Here is a 22437-nt window from a genome sequence, read left to right as displayed (position 1 = left end):
AGGCAAAGCACTCAATTTACCGGTTGATCTACATTCCTGTCCTCACCTATTGCTAGGAGCTTTGGGTAGCGAAAGAACTCGTTCACAGATACAAACGGTGGAAATGAGTATCATTCATAGTCTTAGAGGGTGAGGAGCATAGACATTTGGGGGGAGCTCAAAATAGGCAAGTTTGGCAAAAAAATAAGCAATACAGGTTGCCATCACTCTGATGTACAGCATAGCAGGTCATTTAATGCAGATGACTACTGAAAAACATTTCAGCTCACATTTTGTGAGCTGTCTTTGAGCTCCAGGTCATAAATGACAACTTCTTCTCTGGTCAGGTGGTCTTTATGGAGGCAGACGAAGCATGATGATGGGCGGAAGTGACATCAGTGTCCCTTGGATAAGTCCTCCACCACTCCAGGACAAACGGAAATGGGGTTAAAGCAGGTTTTATTTTTAAACTCTTCACCATATCCATAAGTTATGCCCTACTATATATATATTTATGTATTGTGACGGACAGCTGGGACTCCTGCCCAGCCAGGACACCTGGAGGATGGAATGACCAGGAGAGGGACAATACTTTCACTGGGACACGGGAGGGCAGCTGCTCTGGTTTGCAACGGGACCACTGGATTGGAGCTTACAAGCTCAACCCTGTTGGGTCCTGTGGCCACCGCCAGCGGGTGCCTGGATGATTACAGAGTTATGGACTGCAGCACTTCTGCCACACCAGGAAGTTTTGAAGGAAGTTTATCAGGGAGCACCTGGAGCACATCCGGGTGAACTATTAAAGGGGCCGCCTCACTCCATTCGAGGAGCCGGAGTCAGGAGGCAGAGGACAGAGCTTGTGGGAGAGGAGTGGAGGCAGCAAAGGTAAAGAGAGTAAAGACAAAGGAAAGAGAAGAAGAAATGGACTGAGCAATACTTGAGCATTGTTGGGGGTTTATACACTGTGTGTGCCGTGAAAAAAATAAAAACAGTGTGCGCTTTTGGACTTGTGTGTCCTGGTGTCTGTCTGTAGTTTGGTTGATCTCCACAATCTATATATAAAAAATCCAAATAACACTGACTCACTCATCACGAAATCTCCCCAGTCATGAAAACTTGAGACTTGAAATTTGGAATGTCGGTTACCTTTGGCCCATAGGTGCTCACTAAGAAACGGTTTTAAAAATTTCCTGGTCCAAGCGCGAAATTTCTTATAGTATTTTAGACCTGTTTGTATGTCTGTCCACTTTTCACGAGAGAAAACTACTTAACAGATTTAGTTTGGGTTTTTTTCTATAATTTGCTTGAACATTCTGTTGGTTTTGCGACTTTCTCATTGTGCTAAGTATCATGGTTCGCTTGCGGTACCGATTTATTAGCGTGAATCCAAGAGAGACTCATTGGGCTGCAGGGATGGGGGCGGGGCGCTCCTCACTCACGCGTCTGCCTCGGGGCATAACTTTAACACCGTTTAGTTAGCAAACGAGAGAACTACTTAACAGATGTAGATCTTTTTTTTCTATAATTTGCTTGAATATTCCGGTTAATTTTGTGACTTCTTTTATTGCGCTAAGAATCATAGTTTGCTTGCAGGAGCGATATATTCGCATTAATCCGAGACAGAGGATGGGGAAGAGTGACGTCATGAGTAGGGAGCTGGGCAGGGCCCCCTCACTGTCTTGTTTTACTAATACATGGGCCAAGCCGCGGGGGATGGCTAGTATATATATATATATATATATATATATATATATATATATATATATATATATATATATATATATATATATATATATATATATATATATATATATTATAATAATAATAATATTTCTTTACATTTATATAGCGCTTTTCTCACTACTCAAAGCGCTCCCTACACAGGGAGGACCCGGGAAACAAACCCACAATCTCCTTACTGCACTACCACTGCGCCACCTGTGAGGATGAGACCTATATTATATACAGTAAACCCTCGTTTATCATGGTTAATCCGTTCCAGACTCTACCGCGATAAATGAATTTCCGCGAAGTAGGATTCTTTATTTATAAATCGAATAATTTCGCAGTTAGAGCATAGAAAACCTGTTTACTGCCTTCTAAATACGTTTTTAACATTATTAGAGCCCTCTAGACATGAAATAACACCCTTCAGTCAAAAGTTTAAACTGTGCTCCATGACAAGACAGAGACGACAGTTCCGTCTCACAATTTAAAGAATGCAAACCTATCTTCCTCTTCAAAGGAGTGCACGTCAGGAGCAGAGAATGTCAGAGAGAGAGAAAAGCAAACAATCAAAAATCAATAGGGCTGTTCGGGCTTTTAAGTATGTGAAGCACCACCGGACAAAGCAGCTGCAAGGAAGGGAGCAATGTGAAGGCAGTCTTTCAGCATTTTTTAGAGGAGCGTCCGTATTCTCTAGACCAGTGTGCGAACAGCCCCTCTGCTCACACCCCCTCCGTCAGGAGCAGAGAATGTCAGAGAGAGAGAGAGAGACAGAGAAAAGCAAACAATCAAAAATCAATACGTGCTGTTTGGGCTTTCAAGTATATGAAGCACCGCGTAGGAAGCATATCGTTTATCATTGAGGAGTTTTATTTAATACGTAATACGTGCTCTGGTTGGGTAGCTTCTTAGCCATCTGCCAATAGCATCCCTTGTATGAAATCAACTGGGCAAAAAAACTGAGGAAGCATGTACCATAAATTAAAAGACCCATTGTCCGCAGAAATCCGCGAACCAGCAAAAAATCTGTGATATATATTTAGATATGCTTACATTTAAAATCTGCGATGGAGTGAAGCCATGAAAGTCGAAGCGTGATATAGCGAGGGATCACTGTATATATATATATATATATATATATATATATACAAATTCATTGACAATACTTTACTTAAGTTACAACGTGGGTGTGTATGATGTCTCTCTACTACCACATCAACAAATGAACAGGAGTGCAGGAGAGAAGTGTAATCAGTTTTTAAGTATTTTGTTTCTTAATTACATAAGTAAAACTTCCAAAATGTAAAAATGAATTAATTAAAGCTATGATTGACTTGTCTCCAAAGTGAACAAGTAGCCTGCTGTATTTGAAATATTTACACATTATTCCACAGAGGAGGTCTCAACAATATAATGAGAAGCTTACCCACTGACACCGTCTTTGTCAGTTTGAAGGTAGTAAAGCCCCTAAATCTACGAGGCACCAGTCATGCCCCACTGAGACTTTCTTATGTAGTACAGTAATGTATAGCGGAGCTACTCGGCTCCCAGTCATATGCGTTTTCCCGGTTGTAAATTAAATCCTTACTTAGTTTCGACTTATTGGTTTTTTCCTGCCTGTGATGTGAAGCTTAACTAAACAGTTTGTTGTGATGAAATACGACACAAAGGCTCACACCTCTTTGGTTTGTTTATTAACATTTTGCTCTTATTGTTTTGTAAAAATGGAGTCAGTTTAATCTGTGCACGAAAGCAACTTTTTGAGCTCTTATTCTTGATCAGGATCTGGCCTTTTAAATATTTTACAAACCATGTGGAATAAAAGTCAAAATGCATTGCTGCCATTCGTATCCTGATCCAAATAGTCTAATTTAATCCAAAAAAGCCACATCAAATGGTCAGATGGATGTTGACCATACCCGTGGAATTCAATGAAATCCGTCACTTTCAACACCAATTCCATTTTAGGATTTTTACCCCCAGGTGGTGCATATCGTGAAAAGCTGGAGTACTCCATTAATACCAGCTCTGTCAGATGGCACACTTGTTGCATACATTTGTGTATTACTATATCTTATTCTGTTTATTTCTGTACCCTGTATGGTGCCCTGCATGTGTCTTGCATTTTTTCAGTTTTCCAGTGATTTTCTGTGCCATTCATCATGCATGTTAAAGTCTCCTTATGTTCATTTCCTTTAATATTTTTCTTATTAGCAATGAAAAAAACTGCAAATACAGTAAAACCCGCCGTCTACTTATAACACGTGGAGAAATGATTACAGGTACTGCCTCAACACTACATAGACCTCCATTTCATTCCCGATCCGCTTATTCTCCCAATTGTCTGTGTAATCTGGCTTTGTTTGAAATATTATCTACGTTTGGCTAATTCTTCATTCTAGTGGTCAAGGTGCACAAGTGGACCCCATGATGGACCGGCATTTCATCCAGGGCTGATTTGTGTTCAGCATGGTTAGGACAGGCTTCTCATGATTCTACAATGGAGTCGACATTTCGGAAAAAGAATGAACAGTTACATAAAATACAAAAAAATGAGAAATTTTAATCTGCATAGTAAAACCTTTCTTATAAGCAGCAGGTGTTGAGCTAATTTATAGATGGACAAAAACATATACTGTCATCTCACTAAGATTAAAAGGTCAACCTAGCCTATGTGCCTACCAATCTGATGGATGACGAAGAATCAATCTACATGGTTGCAATTTCTTTTGCTATAGTTCAGCTTCAGAGAGATGTGACCTCACTCGCCTAAAATGTTTGATCAAATCAGAACAAATCCATTCGCCATCAATCTTGGTCTGCGCTATGGATATCTACCTGTCTATCCGGTGCATTTTACACAGCTTCATTTTTGAAGTTTCATGGGGTCTTGTTATGCACTTTTTAAAAGAAACTTCAGTTTGTTGACATGGCAGATTTGTGCTGTCACTCTCTCTGTCAAAATCAATGTAAATTTGGCTCCACTCTGAGCCCTCCTCTGGTTATATCCAATTGGTTGTCCATCTCCACAGAGAGGGCTTTCTCATTGACTCTGCTTCCTGCTGAGTCCTTCTTATGCTGTGATGCGGAAATTCAGCCAATTTACCACAAATATAACTTTGAACTTTATCAGCTTTTAAAAAGTATTTTTTTAGAATAATAAATAGGATATTAGAAAGACAGATGACAAATACATTTTATTATCCATCTGTGTATACTTTGCACACGTGAAATTTGAAAGTATTTTTCCTACACAAACAATAAACTTTTTTGAAATTTGTAAAATTAAACTTAACTGGCTCTTTAAAAATCAGAAATGTTCCCTGTGTCTCTATGCCTGCCTCCGTCTCTGTGTCCTACTCTCAATGTACATGCATAGACTGAGCTCTTTAGATAGATAGATAGATAGATAGATAGATAGATAGATAGATAGATAGATAGATAGATAGATAGATAGATAGATAGATAGATAGATAGATAGATAGATAGATAGATAGATAGATAGATAGATAGATAGACTCCATATATTCAATGACTGGTTTAAGGTTTAAATTCTATTTGATTTATTATCATTTTCTTTGCATGGTTGGGCTTTGCCTTGAGCACAATGTTGTTTGCTCATTATGACTCTAAACTGGACTGGGTGAGTTTTAGAATGTTATTTTGTGTTATAACTTACACTCAATAACACTGCCACCCAAAAGTTAGTTAAGCATGAGCCTTAGAAAAATGCTCAACTTCTATCTATCTATCTATCTATCTATCTATCTATCTATCTATCTATCTATCTATCTATCTATCTATCTATCTATCTATCTATCTATCTATCTATCTATCTATCTATCTATCTATCTATCTATCTATCTATCTATCTATCTATCTATCTATCTATCTATCTATCTATCTATCTATCTATCTATCTATCTATCTATCTATCTTATATAGTGCCCTTTGTATCTATTTATTTTATTCAGTGCTTAAATTATATCTGAATCAATTTAAACAATTGTATGAAACTCTGTGTTATAGCAGAGATAAAAATGTGTTTTTGAATGTAATAACCTATATTTTAAATATATTGTATATTTTGTATAGGGTAGGAAGCATAAAATGATATTGGAAATATTTTTAAAAATATTTTTATGTATTTTAATTTAACATCTTGAAGCCTGTTTTTACTTATATATTGTAATTTGAGCTAATAAAGTTCATTTTAAAAATAGATCTATCTTATGTAGTTTCCTTTTTATCTATCAGATTTTTATAGTGTTCTTCATATCTATTTATCAATTTTATATAGTGTCCTTTATATCTGTCAGTTTTACATAGTGTAGTGTCCTTCATATGTATTTATACAAATTTATACAGTGTCCTTTATATCTGTTAGTTTTATATATAGTGACCTTCATATGTATTTATACATTTTATATAGTGTCCTTTAAATCTGTCAGTTTTACATAGTGTAGTGTCCTTCATATGTATTTATACATTTTATACAGTGCCCTTTATATCTGTTAGTTTTATATATAGCAACCTTCATATGTATTTATACATTTTATATAGTGTCCTTTATATCTGTCAGTTTTATATAGTTTCCTTCGTATATATTTATACATTTTATATAGTGTCCTTCATATTTGTTTATACATTTTATACAGTGTCCTTTATATCTGTTAGTTTTATATATAGTGACCTTCATATGTATTTATACATTTTATATAGTGTCCTTTAAATCTGTCAGTTTTACATAGTGTAGTGTCCTTCATATGTATTTATACATTTTATACAGTGCCCTTTATATCTGTTAGTTTTATATATAGCAACCTTCATATGTATTTATACATTTTATATAGTGTCCTTTATATCTGTCAGTTTTATATAGTTTCCTTCGTATATATTTATACATTTTATATAGTGTCCTTCATATTTGTTTATACATTTTATACAGTGTCCTTTATATCTGTTAGTTTTATATATAGTGACCTTCATATGTATTTATACATTTTATATAGTGTCCTTTAAATCTGTCAGTTTTACATAGTGTAGTGTCCTTCATATGTATTTATACATTTTATACAGTGTACTTTATATCTGTTAGTTTTATATATAGCAACCTTCATATGTATTTATACATTTTATATAGTGTCCTTTATATCTGTCAGTTTTATATAGTTTCCTTCGTATATATTTATACATTTTATATAGTGTCCTTCATATTTGTTTATACATTTTATACAGTGTCCTTTATATCTGTTAGTTTTATATGTAGTGACCTTCATATGTATTTATACATTTTATATAGTGTCCTTTATATCTGTCAGTTTTATATAGTGTCCTTCATATTTGTTTCTACATTTTACACAGTTTCCTTTATATCTGTCAGTTTTATAAATAGTGTTTTTCATTTTTATTTATACATTTCATACAGTGTCCTTCATATCTGTCAAAACAAGTAGTAGTAAGATCCAAAAAAAAAATCACAAAAGCCCTTCAAGTGGAAGGTGACCATGAACCTTCAGCTTGTTATTAATGGATAAACAAAGAATCTTTGAAGTGAATTCTGATTCTGATTTACAGAAGTGGTATAAATAAATACATACATACATACTGGACATATTTATTGTACACACATACATAAATAGATTAAATAAATATACAAACACACACAAACTATGGTCTGAAGACACCAGAATGACTAAAAACGAAGAGAATTAAAAAGAAAGAAAACTTCTGACTTGCCAGTCCTGGCTTCACTGAGCTGCTATTGCGATGTATTTCTATTGATATAATGGAGCTCCCCGGCTGAATGATTCGTTGTCTGAAAGTCCTCAGTGTTGGTGTGCCAGAAAGAGGATGTACAGCACTGTTCATAATGGCACTCGGTTTTGTTTTAATTTTCCCCATTGCTGCTACCTCCGGGGGGTCCAGAGTGTGTCTCAGTTGTGAGCCTCTCCATTTAATCAGGTTCTTGTTTCAGTGGGCCTCTCTTGAAGTGATTGATGAAAATTCTAAACCATACCAAAACAGAATAAAAATAACAGTTAATATATTATTAAAGAAGTAGTGAATGAACAGAACACTATTATAAAAAACAATGATTGATAATGAGAATAAAAACAAAGAAGACAGAAAAAAAATAACCATAAGCCAGGGATGAACTATGGCTTAACCTCAATATCTCTTATCCCGTCCAGGATTAGCTCCTACTTTGTGAGCTGTACTATTCATCTCTTTGCAACCCTAGAATTAAATTACACAGATTTAGTAATTGGATAAAAGAACGAGTTCAGTAAATTGGCGGATTAATATGCTAACAGTTTCACACAGAGTGAGATTCAGCTTTCATCTATAAAGGAATCATCAGCACCGTGATCCATTTTCAAATATGGCGCTGACCTAAGGCAGTGGAATTCTTTCAGCACTTTAAGAAACTTGTATTAGTATTAAAAGAAAACTACATATGTTTATTTCTTTCTTATATTTTGTATGTTTTATGTAGTACAGACGACCCCCGAAATTCAAAGGGATAACGTTCGTAGAGCACCCGCGAATTGTGAAAAACCGTGAATTTTGGATGTGGTCAAAAAAATGCCTATTTTTATGGTTAAACCCTAAATATGCCCCCAAAACACTTTCATTTCATTTCAAACTCAGCTTAATACATTACCCTGAAAAAAAAAGAATGTAAAGGTAAACCCGTATACTGTACAGTACTGTACTGCTATGTCTCCCGCAGTGCTAGAATGTAAAATACCGATGTTACCCCTATATGTACTGTAATTGATGCAAGAGCGTTTTCTTTGGTATGCACTGTCGTTTTCTTTGGTATAAGTAGGGTAAATACGTTTTAATTTAATTTAATAAAAATACAGTAAAATGTACGGGTACTCACCAATTATGAATAATAATAATTAATTTTAATAATTTTTTGCATTTATACAGCACTTTTCTCACTACTCAAAGCGCTCAGAAATTGCAGGTTAAGGACCTTGCTCAAGGGCCCAGCAGAGCAGAGTCCCTTTTGGCATTGACGGGATTCGAACCGGCAACCTTCCGATTGCCAGTGTATATCCCTAGCCTCAGAGCCACCACTCTGATATTGATTGAAGATGATGATGAATTAGCTGTGCAGTACAATGAAGGTATGTAAAGAAGATAATGACTGCACAGCAGAGCAGAGGATTTACAGCTCCTCGGGTGGCACTTCTTCTTCAGACGCTTCAGGAGGAGTCGTATCTTCTGACGGGTCTTCTTCTTGTGGGGTTTCGTGCTGGCTTTTCTTGATAGGTTCCAGGAACATTGTGATAGGAAGTTGCGGCATAACTTTTTAGTTCCTGGAGCAAATCCAGTAGTTCAACCTTCTCCTGGACTGTCTTAAACTTTTTTCTGGCACTTAGGTTCATTGCCAAAATCCTTAGAAGGTACAAGGCGTTTGGGTGGCATCTTAGGGCTTTAAAACGAAAAACACGAGGGCACTCAGCAAAACATTCGAGATAGCTACACTCGGTAAATTATTATAATGCGGGAATGCTGGGCTACATTTGCCGGAGATGCGTCATAGGGCAGCAGCAAGGAGAAATGAATAACGCTCTCGGACTGGCTACTTTAACCATCCCAAGCTGCATTTCCTCTACGGTTGCTTTGTGTTCTCTCTACAGTACAGTATTGCCATAAAAAATTGCAGAGGATATTTGCAGTTTCCACTAACAATTATTAGTTAGCTTCTAAGGAAAAATCCGTGAAGGACTGAGGCCACGAACTCTGAACCACGACTGTATTATGTTTTGTTACATTTTTTTTGGTGTTATAGTCTGATTTTGCATTTGTAGTTAGCGTATATCAGGCTAGACTTATAAGGGGATGTGCACTAGTGAGGATAAGTTGAATTGAGCTGGAACTTGACTGGGGCAGCATGGTGGCGCAGTGGTAGCACTGCTGCCTCACAAGTAAGGAGACCAGGGTTTGCGCCTCAGGTTCTCCCAGAGTGGAGTTTGCATGCTCTCCCCATGTCCAGATGGTTCAGTTTCCTCTGAGATTCCAAAGACATGTAGGTTATGTGACTTGGCGATGCGAATTGGCCTGTGTGTGTGTGTGTGTGTTCACCCTGCAATGGAATGGCACTTTATCCAGGGGATTGTTCTTGCCTTGTGTCCTTATGCTAGCTGGGATAGGCCCCGGCACCCATCACAACCCTGTTCAGTAATAAGCAGGCATCTCCCTGCCTACAGAACTGGTGTGGCATCTGTGCACATATCTACACGACAGATCAGGTAGTTATACCACATTGCCAGCAGGAGCATAAAATAAAGGGTCCATTCACATGCAAATCTGCTAATCATGTGCATAAGGTGCCCCAACACTGGACTGTATGTTGGGGAAACTAGTCAGACACTGCGCCAGCGAATGAACTCACATACAGTGCATCCGGAAAGTATTCACAGCGCATCACTTTTTCCACATTTTGTTATGTTACAGCCTTATTCCAAAATGGATTAAATTCATTTTTTTCCTCCGAATTCTACACACAACACCCCATAATGACAACATGAAAAAAGTTTACTTGAGGTTTTTGCAAATTTATTAAAAATAAAACAATTGAGAAAGCACATGTACATAAGTATTCACAGCCTTTGCCATGAAGCTCAAAATTGAGCTCAGGTGCATCCTGTTTCCCCTGATCATCCTTGAGATGTTTCTGCAGTTTAATTGGAGTCCACCTGTGGTAAATTCAGTTGACTGGACATGATTTGGAAAGGCACACACCTGTCTATATAAGGTCCCACAGTTGACAGTTCATGTCAGAGCACAAACCAAGCATGAAGTCAAAGGAATTGTCTGTAGACCTCCGAGACAGGATTGTCTCGAGGCACAAATCTGGGGAAGGTTACAGAAAAATTTCTGCTGCTTTGAAAGTCCGAATGAGCACAGTGGCCTCCATCATGTATAAGTGGAAGAAGTTCGAAACCACCAGGACTCTTCCTAGAGCTGGCCGGCCATCTAAACTAAGCGATCGGGGGAGAAGGGCCTTAGTCAGGGAGGTGACCAAGAACCCAATGGTCACTCTGTCAGAGCTCCAGAGGTCCTGTGTGGAGAGAGGAGAACCTTCCAGAAGGACAACCATCTCTGCAGCAATCCACCAATCAGGCCTGTATGGTAGAGTGGCCAGACGGAGGCCACTCCTTAGTAAAAGGCACATGGCAGCCCGCCTGGAGTTTGCCAAAAGGCACCTGACGGACTCTCAGACCATGAGAAAGAAAATTCTCTGGTCTGATGAGGCGAAGATTGAACTCTTTGGTGTGAATGCCAGGCGTCACGTTTGGAGGAAACCTGGCACCATCCCTTCAGTGAAGCATGGTGGTGGCAGCATCATGATGTGCTGATATTTTTCAGCAGCAGGGACTGGGAGACTAGTCAGGATAAAGGGAAAGATGACTGCAGCAATGTACAGAGACATCCTGGATGAAAATCTGCTCCAGAGCGCTCCTGACCTCAGACTGGGGCGACGGTTCATCTTTCAGCAGGACAACGACCCTAAGCACACAGCCAAGATATCAAAGGAGTGGCTTCAGGACAACTCTGTGAATGTCCTTGAGTGGCCCAGCCAGAGCCCAGACTTGAATCCGATTGAACATCTCTGGAGAGATCTTAAAATGGCTGTGCACCGACGCTTCCCATCCAACCTGATGGAGCTTGAGAGGTGCTGCAAAGAGGAATGGGCGAAACTGGCCAAGGATAGGTGTGCCAAGCTTGTGGCATCATATTCAAAAAGACTCGAGGCTGGAATTGCTGCCAAAGGTGCATCGACAAAGTATTGAGCAAAGGCTGTGAATACATATGTACATGGGATTTCTCAGTTTTTTTATATTTAATAAATTTGCAAAAAACCACAAGTAAACCTTTTTCACGTTGTCATTATGGGGTGTTGTGTGTAGAATTCGGAGGAAAAAAATGAATTTAATCCATTTTGGAATAAGGCTGTAACATAACAAAATGTGGAAAAAGTGATGCGCTGTGAATACTTTCTGGATGCACTGTAGATTTCATATCAAACAGAACAGTGTTGATCTTCCGGTGGCAGCACACTTTAACAGTACTGGCCACAGGATAAAGGATCTGAGGGTCACTGTGCTTATGGGTAATTTCAAGACCCAACAGGAGAGGAGAGAATGGGAATACAAACTAATGCTTAAATTCAATACTCTACAAAATGGTCTGAATAGAGACAAGAGTTTTAGGACCAGATATGTGGACTAACAGACTGATTGACCAGTTGACTACATCAGAGGTCAATCTTACAGACAATGCACTTTCTCTAGTGATGGTTATCTTATCTCTACATTTTATTAGTTCATTGTTCTCTTCTTTCAGGGTTAATTCATCTAAGGTTTATTAATTTTGCTAACATTTGAACAAAAAGGTTGTTAAGATGAAAGAAAAAAAAAATCACTTTGCTGTCCCGATATAAGCTCGAGCATTTTCCAGTTTCTTTGTTACACCTTGCCTGATGAAGGGGCCTTATCTGCCTCGAAAGCTGGCATTTGTAATCCATTTAGTTAGCCAATAAAAGGTGTCATTTCACCCTACTTTCTCCTGAAACTTGAACATGCAACGTTGAGCAAATATTTTATTTTCAAGTTGTGATTCAATACCAGGGAGTAGCAAATTAGCCTTTAGTCTTCTTAGGATGTCTTTATTTTTTGATAATGCGACAATAAAGTTTCCTTCTGTTCATAAATCCGCCAAGCTAAAATCAAGTTGGGAACGCAGGGGGTGGAAAAATAAACACGGGATCATCTTATTTCACCGGATTAATGCAGGTATTCCGGTGTGGTGGTGGTATACGTTTTGTTTACCTGAGTGAATATTTAAGGAAGAGTCCAAAGGCATTATCGGTGGGTCTATTTCCACAGATTGCCAGTGAAGGGGCTCAGCATCATTTTGTTTCCTGAATCTCAATGGGCTTATACTCCTGCCAGTGCCCATCTGTTCTTCAGCACGAGCTGGGAGTGGGGGGGGGGGGGGGGGGGGGGGAATGGGACTGAACAGCAAACTCTGATCCCCTTGTAGATTTGTTTCTAACCCACTAGGATTTACCGAGCCGGTGGAATGAAAGCAAGCCTGCCCCGGAGTGCAAATTGTAGATTTATTATAAGTGTGCGCGTGGAGTCAATAATTCCCATAAGTCCGGCCTTTGCATCATGGTAGTAGTAGCACTTAGCATTGAAAATGTTAGATCCTGGGCCTGCTGTATTACGATAATGAAATGTCTTTCTAGGCCACACACCCCTTGCTCAAAAGGTATCAGCCAGTCCTTTAAAATCCTGGAATCTGAACAATAGCATCATGGTAGGTTTGAAATGCAATGTATGCTTATGGGTTCAGTAATGCAATGTGTGCTTATGGGTTCAGTATTGTCTGTTCTGGGCTTTATTTCAACTAGAGTATATAGTGCTTCGGGGTCTAAGTGGAAGTGAGTTTTGTAAGAATATATCAAGTTGAGCCGAACCGAAATGAAGGAATACTAACACCAAAATGGCAGGCATTCAATCTCAATAAACATATTAGGATGCATAGGTCTGTTAAGAAAGCAGAGGAACGCCATACAGAAGCAGCTGTAGCTGTCCTCAAATTTGCATTAAGCCTCAAAACAAGCATTATGTGCCTTTCTCCCTGTGTGTGTGTGTGTGTGTGTGTGTGTGTGTGTGTGTGTGGTTGGTATTCAGTTTATTAAGTTCAATTCTATTCAACGTTGTTTTTCCTTTCATTAATTTAGTTTTGCCTCCTACTACGATTCCCTTACATTCCACTTTTTGAATACTATAATTATGTTCACAGACTTTGCAAACTTTCACTCACAGCCGGATATTTTCCCAAATAGGCTTACTGCCTGATACCCCCAATTGTTTTGTTTAAAGTCACAATTGTAGTTGCTATGGCGACGTTACAATTTGTCATAGTCAATAAACGGCGGTGGCACAGCAGTGACAGTCAGGAATTAATTCGCTAACACATAATTATGTAGCAAAGTGTTGACTGCCTTGCAAAAAAGTGCACCCTGACACATATACTGTTTTTAAGACATGGCAGCAACATTAGCATTGGTCATTAGCAGCAGACATCTCGGTACAGTGTCGGATACAGACTCATATGCAGACCTATTTGGTTACCTGTGTGACAGGCTTGTTCGGGACAACAGAAACAGCTGTCTTGGCCTGTGCGAGCTGAAATAATTAGGCCTGTCATCTTCTTGCTCTGATTTCCCCTTCAACCCCTCTCAACAAAATGCAAATATTTTGCTTTCATTGTCACATTCACCTTGACACGGATATTGCTTCAGCGCATAACTGGATGAGATGACTCCAAATTTGCATTGTTCATTCTAATAAATTTGCTTCCCCAGTACCTTGTGGCAGGACCCATCAGATAAAGTCTCCCGGAGTGTCATCAATCACCGCAGCTGACAGACGGCTTTTGCCTTCATTTGTTACATACGAGAACATGCTTAATTATTTGTACTGTAATTAGTTGGGAAAATGTCAGGAAATGTCAACTCTCTGTTCGCTCTGGAAGGGCTCTGCTTGAAAGCCGCAATGACTGAAGTGTCATTAATGCCACGTAACAAGATGAGGATCAGCTGGGGAGACGTGAAGGCTTCTTAGAATGTAATCATGGCGAGTTAGGGAAAACCGCAAATCAGCTTCAGGAACAAGACGGGCATCTTATTAGCAAGCAGCTGCATTTTCAACTATGTCTGTTTCTTCCTCCTTGCCTCGAACAGTGAGATGCAAAGGAGCTATAGAGAAAATTGAGCTTTCCAAAGTGTAATAAGCAATCAGTATTCTTTCACATCACGCTGTCAATCACCAGCCCATCTCTTATTTGCTTAAAAATGTCTTGGGTGCTTTAGTAATAATAAATATTTAGAATTTCATTAAAGCGGGCATTGTTATGGACGAATACCATTAATTTTGTGGGGGACTCGCATTAAAGGTAACGTGTTGGGTCATAAGAATGAGTGTAATTGTTTTACAGTGTGGCACGTATGCCGTATGAAACGATCTTTTCTTTCATACTGATTCCATTGTAAGTCTACTTTCAATGTTGGGCACTCATGAAGCAACTGCAATTTAAACAGAAATAAATCTGTCTCATAAAGCAGTTCATGACCTTGAGGTGAGTATTCACCCCCAATGTCTGATATTAATTTACAATATATTAATCAAGCTAAAAAAAAATCTGCTGCCCTATTTATGTGAAGCACCAGCTCTAATTGCGACTCTTCTCACAGTCTTGTACAAATGCACTGCATGAGGACGGACATCATTGTAAAGACCTCCAAATACGTCCAAAAACCAGAAGGTAGCTACCGTGAATTGCAGAAGTAATAAAATAAATGACATACTGTCTTGTTTATTGTTTGCCAAATAACCTAAAATTGTTATAATAAGAGGAAAAATATGGAGTGATACATAAGCCTAATATTTAGATATTGATTATTTGAACTGATTTTTGATTATTCCATCTCTTAGCTAATAACATGAGACACTCATTTTCTCACTTATTGTTAATTAGAAAAGGCTGATTCAAAGTGCAATTATCTTTTCCTATCGAGGAAGCCTAACAATCAGCTCTTGTGAAATGCTTACTTACTTATTTATTTAGTCATTTACCTATTAATACGGCATCCTAATGGTCTCCTGTATTATTTATCATGTCAATTTAAAAATGTCTAATAGCAAGGTGGTATTTGGCTTGAATAAAGCAATCCAGTGCAATTCCCGTGGCTTTCCAGAGCACCTTATTCTTCACCACTTACCTGCTACTACTAGAATATATTTGGCTAACACCTTTATGTAAGGCTGAGACACTGAACAACTGTTTACACTATTTTCTTTTTGTTGTACTTGGAACACAGACAGGTGAAGTGACTTGCTCAGGGTCCCACACCAGAGGCCACAACTGAAACTTTATGGTTAAAAGTCCTGTGCTGTGGCCAATACACCAGACTGTCATTTTCAATGCGCTTCCTAACTCGACATATTTCAGAGTTTGTCCTTCTTTTAATTTTCTTTCCTTTTAGACATGGTGTGCATTTGAGAGGGGGGCTTGTTGTTTACTATATTATACTAACATTTATGTAATGACCTACTGTAAAAGCCAAATGTCCCTCATCAACAAATAAAGTGCAGTCTATCTATCTATCTATCTATCTATCTATCTATCTATCTATCTATCTATCTATCTATCTATCTATCTATCTATCTATCTATTTGTATTATATAGTGTCTTTAATATCATATACTTTATATAGTGCCTTTCATAGTTGTCTAACCATTTATCATATAGTGCCTTTAAGATGTATTTCATAGTGTTCTTCTTACCTATGTACCTATCATAGGTTGCCTTTTTACCTAAATATTTTATATAAACACATCCAATTATATATAGTGAATTTAATAGCAATCTATCATAGTACTGTAAATGTCCATCCATCCATCTATTGTATAGTGCCTTTAATATGTATCTTTATACTGTATATAGTGTTTTTCATTCCTATTATATGGTGCAATTAATATGTGTCTTTGTATACTGTATATCTGTCACTATACTTGGTGCCTTTCATATCACTCTATCTGTAGAGGTATCCTGCAGGTCTTTAAATATCCATCCATGTACTGTATATGTGCTTTTAATATTTTTCCATCCAGCTATCTATCAGAGTGACTTTTATGTTTAATTCTCTATTTAATAATGCCTTTTTGATTTGTCTTTGCACTCTACATACAGTATACTGTACTGTACTCTGTTTCATGCACATTTATCCATATATTATATTGTGCTTTTAATATCTATGTAGTATATATAGTGCCTTCATATGCATAGTGCTTTTAAAATCTGTTTTTGGATATTATATATCTTTTACTGTAAATGGTGCCTTTCATATTTATCTAGGTGTTATATAGACTCATATATTTATGTACTGCATATAGTGCCTTTCATATCTATCTATCTATCTATCTATCTATCTATCTATCTATCTATCTATCTATCTTTATTTTATAGTGCCTTTCATATCTATCTATCTATCTATCTATCTATCTATCTATCTATCTATCTATCTATCTATCTATCTATCTATCTATCTATCTATCTATCTATCTTTATTTTATAGTGCCTTTCATATCTATCTATCTATCTATCTATCTATCTATCTATCTATCTATCTATCTATCTATCTATCTATCTATCTATCTTTATTTTATAGTGCCTTTCATGTCTATCTATCTATCTATCTATCTATCTATCTATCTATCTATCTATCTATCTATCTATCTATCTATCTATCTATCTATCTATCTTTATTTTATAGTGCCTTTCATATCTATCTATCTATCTATCTATCTATCTATCTATCTATCTATCTATCTATCTATCTATCTATCTATCTATCTATCTTTATTTTATAGTGCCTTTCATATCTATCTATCTATCTATCTATCTATCTATCTATCTATCTATCTATCTATCTATCTATCTATCTATCTATCTATCTATCTATCTATCTATCTATCTATCTTTATTTTATAGTGCCTTTCATATCTATCTATCTATCTATCTATCTATCTATCTATCTATCTATCTATCTATCTATCTATCTATCTATCTATCTATCTTTATTTTATAGTGCCTTTCATATCTATCTATCTATCTATCTATCTATCTATCTATCTATCTATCTATCTATCTATCTATCTATCTATCTATCTATCTATCTATCTATCTATCTATCTTTATTTTATAGTGCCTTTCATATCTATCTATCTTTCTATCTATCTATCTATCTATCTATCTATCTATCTATCTATCTATCTATCTATCTATCTATCTATCTATCTATCTATCTATCTATCTATCTATCTATCTATCTATCGCAGAATCGGTTGAACTTTAAAACAAGAGGTTGCCAATCTAATGCCTTCTCCTTGCTCACTGAATGACTTAACCTGTTGGTGCTCAAATTATAAAATGTGTGTTTAAACAATTGCACTGCCTCTTCATCTTGATTCTAGCTGTTAGATTTTTGTAACCATGGAATTGTGACCTGCTTGGATTTTCTTCAGAGCTCTTCACTTGTGATGATCAATTTTGTCACCTTGTCCTGTCACACCTGTTCCCAAACAGCCCCCCAGACTGATGTTTGCTGGATTATGTTGACTTCTTTCTTAACTCACTTTAGATTAAAGTGTCTGCTAAGCAAATAAATGTAAAATTAAATGTAAGCTGCCTTGGATAAAGGTGTCAGTGAAATGTAAAATAACAATGTAAAAAGCATAACGGTCAAGTGATGGTTACTTTGAATAGAACAGTATAACCATAATAATAGGTTTCCAAAGTACCTTTACTAATTTAGTAATATAATAATAATAATAATAATAATAATAATAATAATAATAATAATAATAATAATAAATTATTCCAATAATATGAATTGTTCATTAAATAATTATAAAAATGGTATTACAAAATAAAGTGAATTCAAACATGCAAGCTGAATAGTCAGATATTTATAGTACTTTATTTTACATTTTTATACTGCAAGAATTGCTTCCCTTGTTAGTATTAATGTGACATGCTGTCTTTAGATAGTATTAACTAAATAAATTAAAGATGCTCTAACAAAGCATAATAAATTCAGGCAGTAGTACCATAACAGTCCAATAGTACATTACTTACCTTAAATAAAGCAATATATGTAATTTAGCCATGTACCACAATACTTTAGTTTTAACAGGGTTTCTTTACATCTTTAGTCCCTCAGCACATAAAAATCTCATTAATTATTTATTAACTACATTTAAAAATAGTATAACAAAATGTAATAAAAACATAAAAAAACTACACAAGCCTATAATTCAGTTACTTTAATACTGGAGCAGTGTGTCATAATATTTTTAGATTTGCTTTAGTTGCTTACTTTTTAGTAAGTTATCTAAAAGATTAATATACTTTAAAAATGTATTATTCATTAAATAATTGAAAAAATTCTGTAAAAAGCTCCATGAATCTGAACAGCTATAGAAGCCTACTAGTCATACAGTAGTTACCTTGAATAGAGCAATACACCGTGTAACATTCTACTTTAAGGTTTGATGAAGCGGCTTGTTTCCTTAGTCATTTTTATGTAAGTACACTCTCTCATTAATTATTCAATATATTTTTAACAGTAATATTAAATTAATTGAATTTAGAAAGCTGTGAAAGCCTAATAGACAGATGGTAGCTACTTTGAATGCAGATGTATACTGGACCATAGTATATTTAGGTTTGCCTGGGTTACTTAGTTTTTAAGTCACTTACCTATAAATATGGCATACTAAATGTCTAATTTGTATGAATTAAATCATTTAAGAAAATAACATAACAATATACAATTAACCTTGAACAACTGTAAATGCTCAATAACAAGGTTATGGTTAGCAGTGTAATGTAATCCTCGGCGTAGGTTGTTTACTTCTCTCACAATACTCTCATTTATTATACATTACATTTAGAAAATCTGTAACAGAGAACAATTAATTGGACAGCTGTAGGAGCATAATAGTGAGATGTTTGTTTAACTTGGATATAGCAGGATAATAGTTTTAAGGTTTGATCAAGTTGTTTAAATTCTTTAGCCGCTTGCCAATTAAAATGACAAACAGCTGTCTTTTACTATTCATTAAATGATATAACAATGGCATAACAGAACACCCTGAATAATTTTGTATCACCGTGTTTGGTACATTTTTCTAAATTTCTTGAATTTAAATCTTTCAGTTTAAAGGAATTCCAGAGAATATTTTACACATTTTCCACTATAGTATGTTTTATCATGCTTGTGTCATGATATTATCTTATACTATATTCATAAATGTATGGATGATATATGTACTATATTCATAAAAGGTAAGGCATTTTTATGGGCAATATTTACAAAATATGAAGGTTAACTATTGTGAATTACATAGATAGATATGAAAAACAATATCTATTAGATAGATAGATAGATAGATAGATAGATAGATAGATAGATAGATAGATAGATAGATAGATAGATAGATAGATAGATGTGAAAAGCGCTATATAAAGTGCATAAATATATAATAGTCTATATAATACCTAGATAGATATGAAAGACATTATTTACAGTAAAAGATGTATAATATCCAAAAACAGATTTTAAAAGCACTATACATATGAAGGCAGGTAGATAGATAGATAGATAGATAGATAGATAGATAGATAGATAGATAGATAGATAGATAGATGTGAAAGGCACTATATACAGTACATGCATACATAATAGTCTATATAATACCTAGATTTGAAAGGCACCATTTATAGTAAAAGATGTGTAATATCCAAAAACAAATTTTAAAAGCACTATACATATGAAGGCAGATAGATAGATAGATAGATAGATAGATAGATAGATAGATAGATAGATAGATAGATAGATAGATAGATAGATAGATAGATAGATAGATAGATGTGCTATATTCATTAAAGTAAGACATGTTTATGTGCAATATATATACAGAAATGTACGTGAAGGTTAACTATTGTGAATTACGTAGATAGATATTGTAGCAGTGCTACTTAAGAACTGCATCTCCCAGCAGTCCCTGTATTTTTCCTTCTCCATTTCAACATACAGATCGCTGGACTTAACTTGGTCACTTTCGTCTTCATCCTGTTTGGTATATATGGACTTTGCTGTGTGGTTGTGTTTATATGTAATATCGCCGAAGGGGTCAGAGGTGGTATTACTGTGTTCATTATTATTTCAGGTCATTATATTTGTAATTGTTTGCCTTTCCCAGTGTGCTTTATTGTCTCTGTTGTGAGTGTGTGTGTGTGGGTCGATTCAAGGCTGGGGACGTTCCTGGGATCTCTTCAATTAAAATAAATAAATCACCGTCATCTTTGACGGTGTGAATCTTAGCGGCCCCTGACCGCTACAATATGAAAAACACTATCTATAGATAGATAGATAGATGTGTGAAAGGCACTATATATTAGATAGGCAGATAGACAGATAGTGTCACACATGTGGTTTGCCTTCCAGGCTCATCTGATTTTTAATAGTCAGGGTCCAATTGGACCAAACAGTCTTGTGGAATAAACGTTCCAGTAAAGAGCCTGTTCTTGGCAGGATTGAAGCCCAATTTCAGTTTGGTAAGAAGGTGAGGTATTTGGAGGAAACCCCTACTCACTGTGCTTAAAAAGCATTTCAGTCAATGGAATAAGAATAGAAATGCTGGGACTTTTTGCAGTTACTGTATTGATTACTATTGTAAACAACCTTAGAATGACAACTTTTGTAAACTAGAGAAGCAGGACATAAGTCTAAGGTTGAAAACAATTTGAGAGTGTAAACTATTCACATTTTCTAAGATCTCTGAACAGTCAGGAAGAGCAGTTGTTCACCGTGCACTGTGCCTATAAAGATGGAGCTTTACCTTGTAGTTGTGTTGAACGCCCAAGTTTTGTATGCTGGTTTTTGCCATTGCTGATATAATAATTTAAGACTTCATCTCAAAACAACAAGAATTGAACGGACATGCATTCTTATTTTTTCGCACCTGACACCAAATCTTCTTCACCAAAATAGAATGTCAAACAAGAGAGCCGCTTGCTGAAAGCGCCCAGTCAATACCACCATTACGAGGCAATAGGAGTGATTTAAATCTCTTAGATACTGGAATGAGCAGCTTGCCATAATTACAATGAACACTAATCCATGTCCTTAGCTTCTGTGTCAAATACAGCTTCATGGCTGAGACCAGTATTGAAATAAATAAATAAAATCCATGCTTTAATTAGTAAATGCATTTTTTTTCATTCTCAAGTTAGAACTTTTCAAAGGTATTATTCATCTGAGCATAATTTATTTATTTTTAAATGAAGGCTGGATTTGCAAATTAAATCTTTTTCAGGGAATTACTTTTTTTTCCTAAATCATAGGCTGTCGCTCTGTAGCCCCACCAGAATACACATCTATTCTATTTATTATAGCTTTCAATCACTGAATATTTAAAGAAAACATGAAATCATAAAATTTTCAGCAGTCAGAGTTTACAGAGGATAAGGTTTAAATGCTTTATTGAAATGTCTCAGAAGGCCTTCCATTTTATTTTAAATTGTGGCTGTATAGTGGTGCAGTGGTTGTTTTAGCACTGCAGAGACATGGGTTCTACTCTGAATACCCTAAAATGGTCAAGTTAGGATAATCAGTGTCTTTAACTGTCAATGTAAGACTCACACGTGACACTTTAGATTTAACAATTTTGAATCTTGCATGTACACTGTGCAAATTATTAGTATTTATTAGTATTTCTTCTTACCCTTTTGTAATTATATTTATTTATATTTTGACACCGCAGGGACTTCACCTAATTTCGTTGTATTTGTTATAATGACAATAAAGATATTCTGATTCTAGTAACACCTGTACTCCTGCTTATCCATGCAATTATCTCATTGGCCAATCATGTGGCAGCAGTGTAGCCCATCAAATCAAGCAGATACAGGTCAGGATTTAATGTTAATGTTCAAATCAAACACCCAAATAGAGGAAAAAAAATGTGACCTCAGAGATTTCAACCCGTGCCATGACTGTTGGAGCCAGACGGGCTGGTTTGACTATTCTGTCACTGCTGATCTCATGGGAGAGGTTTGATTCACGTCAGG

This window comes from Erpetoichthys calabaricus, chromosome 13 (assembly GCF_900747795.2).
Source record: "Erpetoichthys calabaricus chromosome 13, fErpCal1.3, whole genome shotgun sequence".
NCBI classification, from domain to species: Eukaryota; Metazoa; Chordata; class Cladistia; order Polypteriformes; family Polypteridae; genus Erpetoichthys; species Erpetoichthys calabaricus.
The sequence above is the reverse complement of the archived record's forward strand: the minus strand, read 5'-3'. Positions refer to the sequence as shown.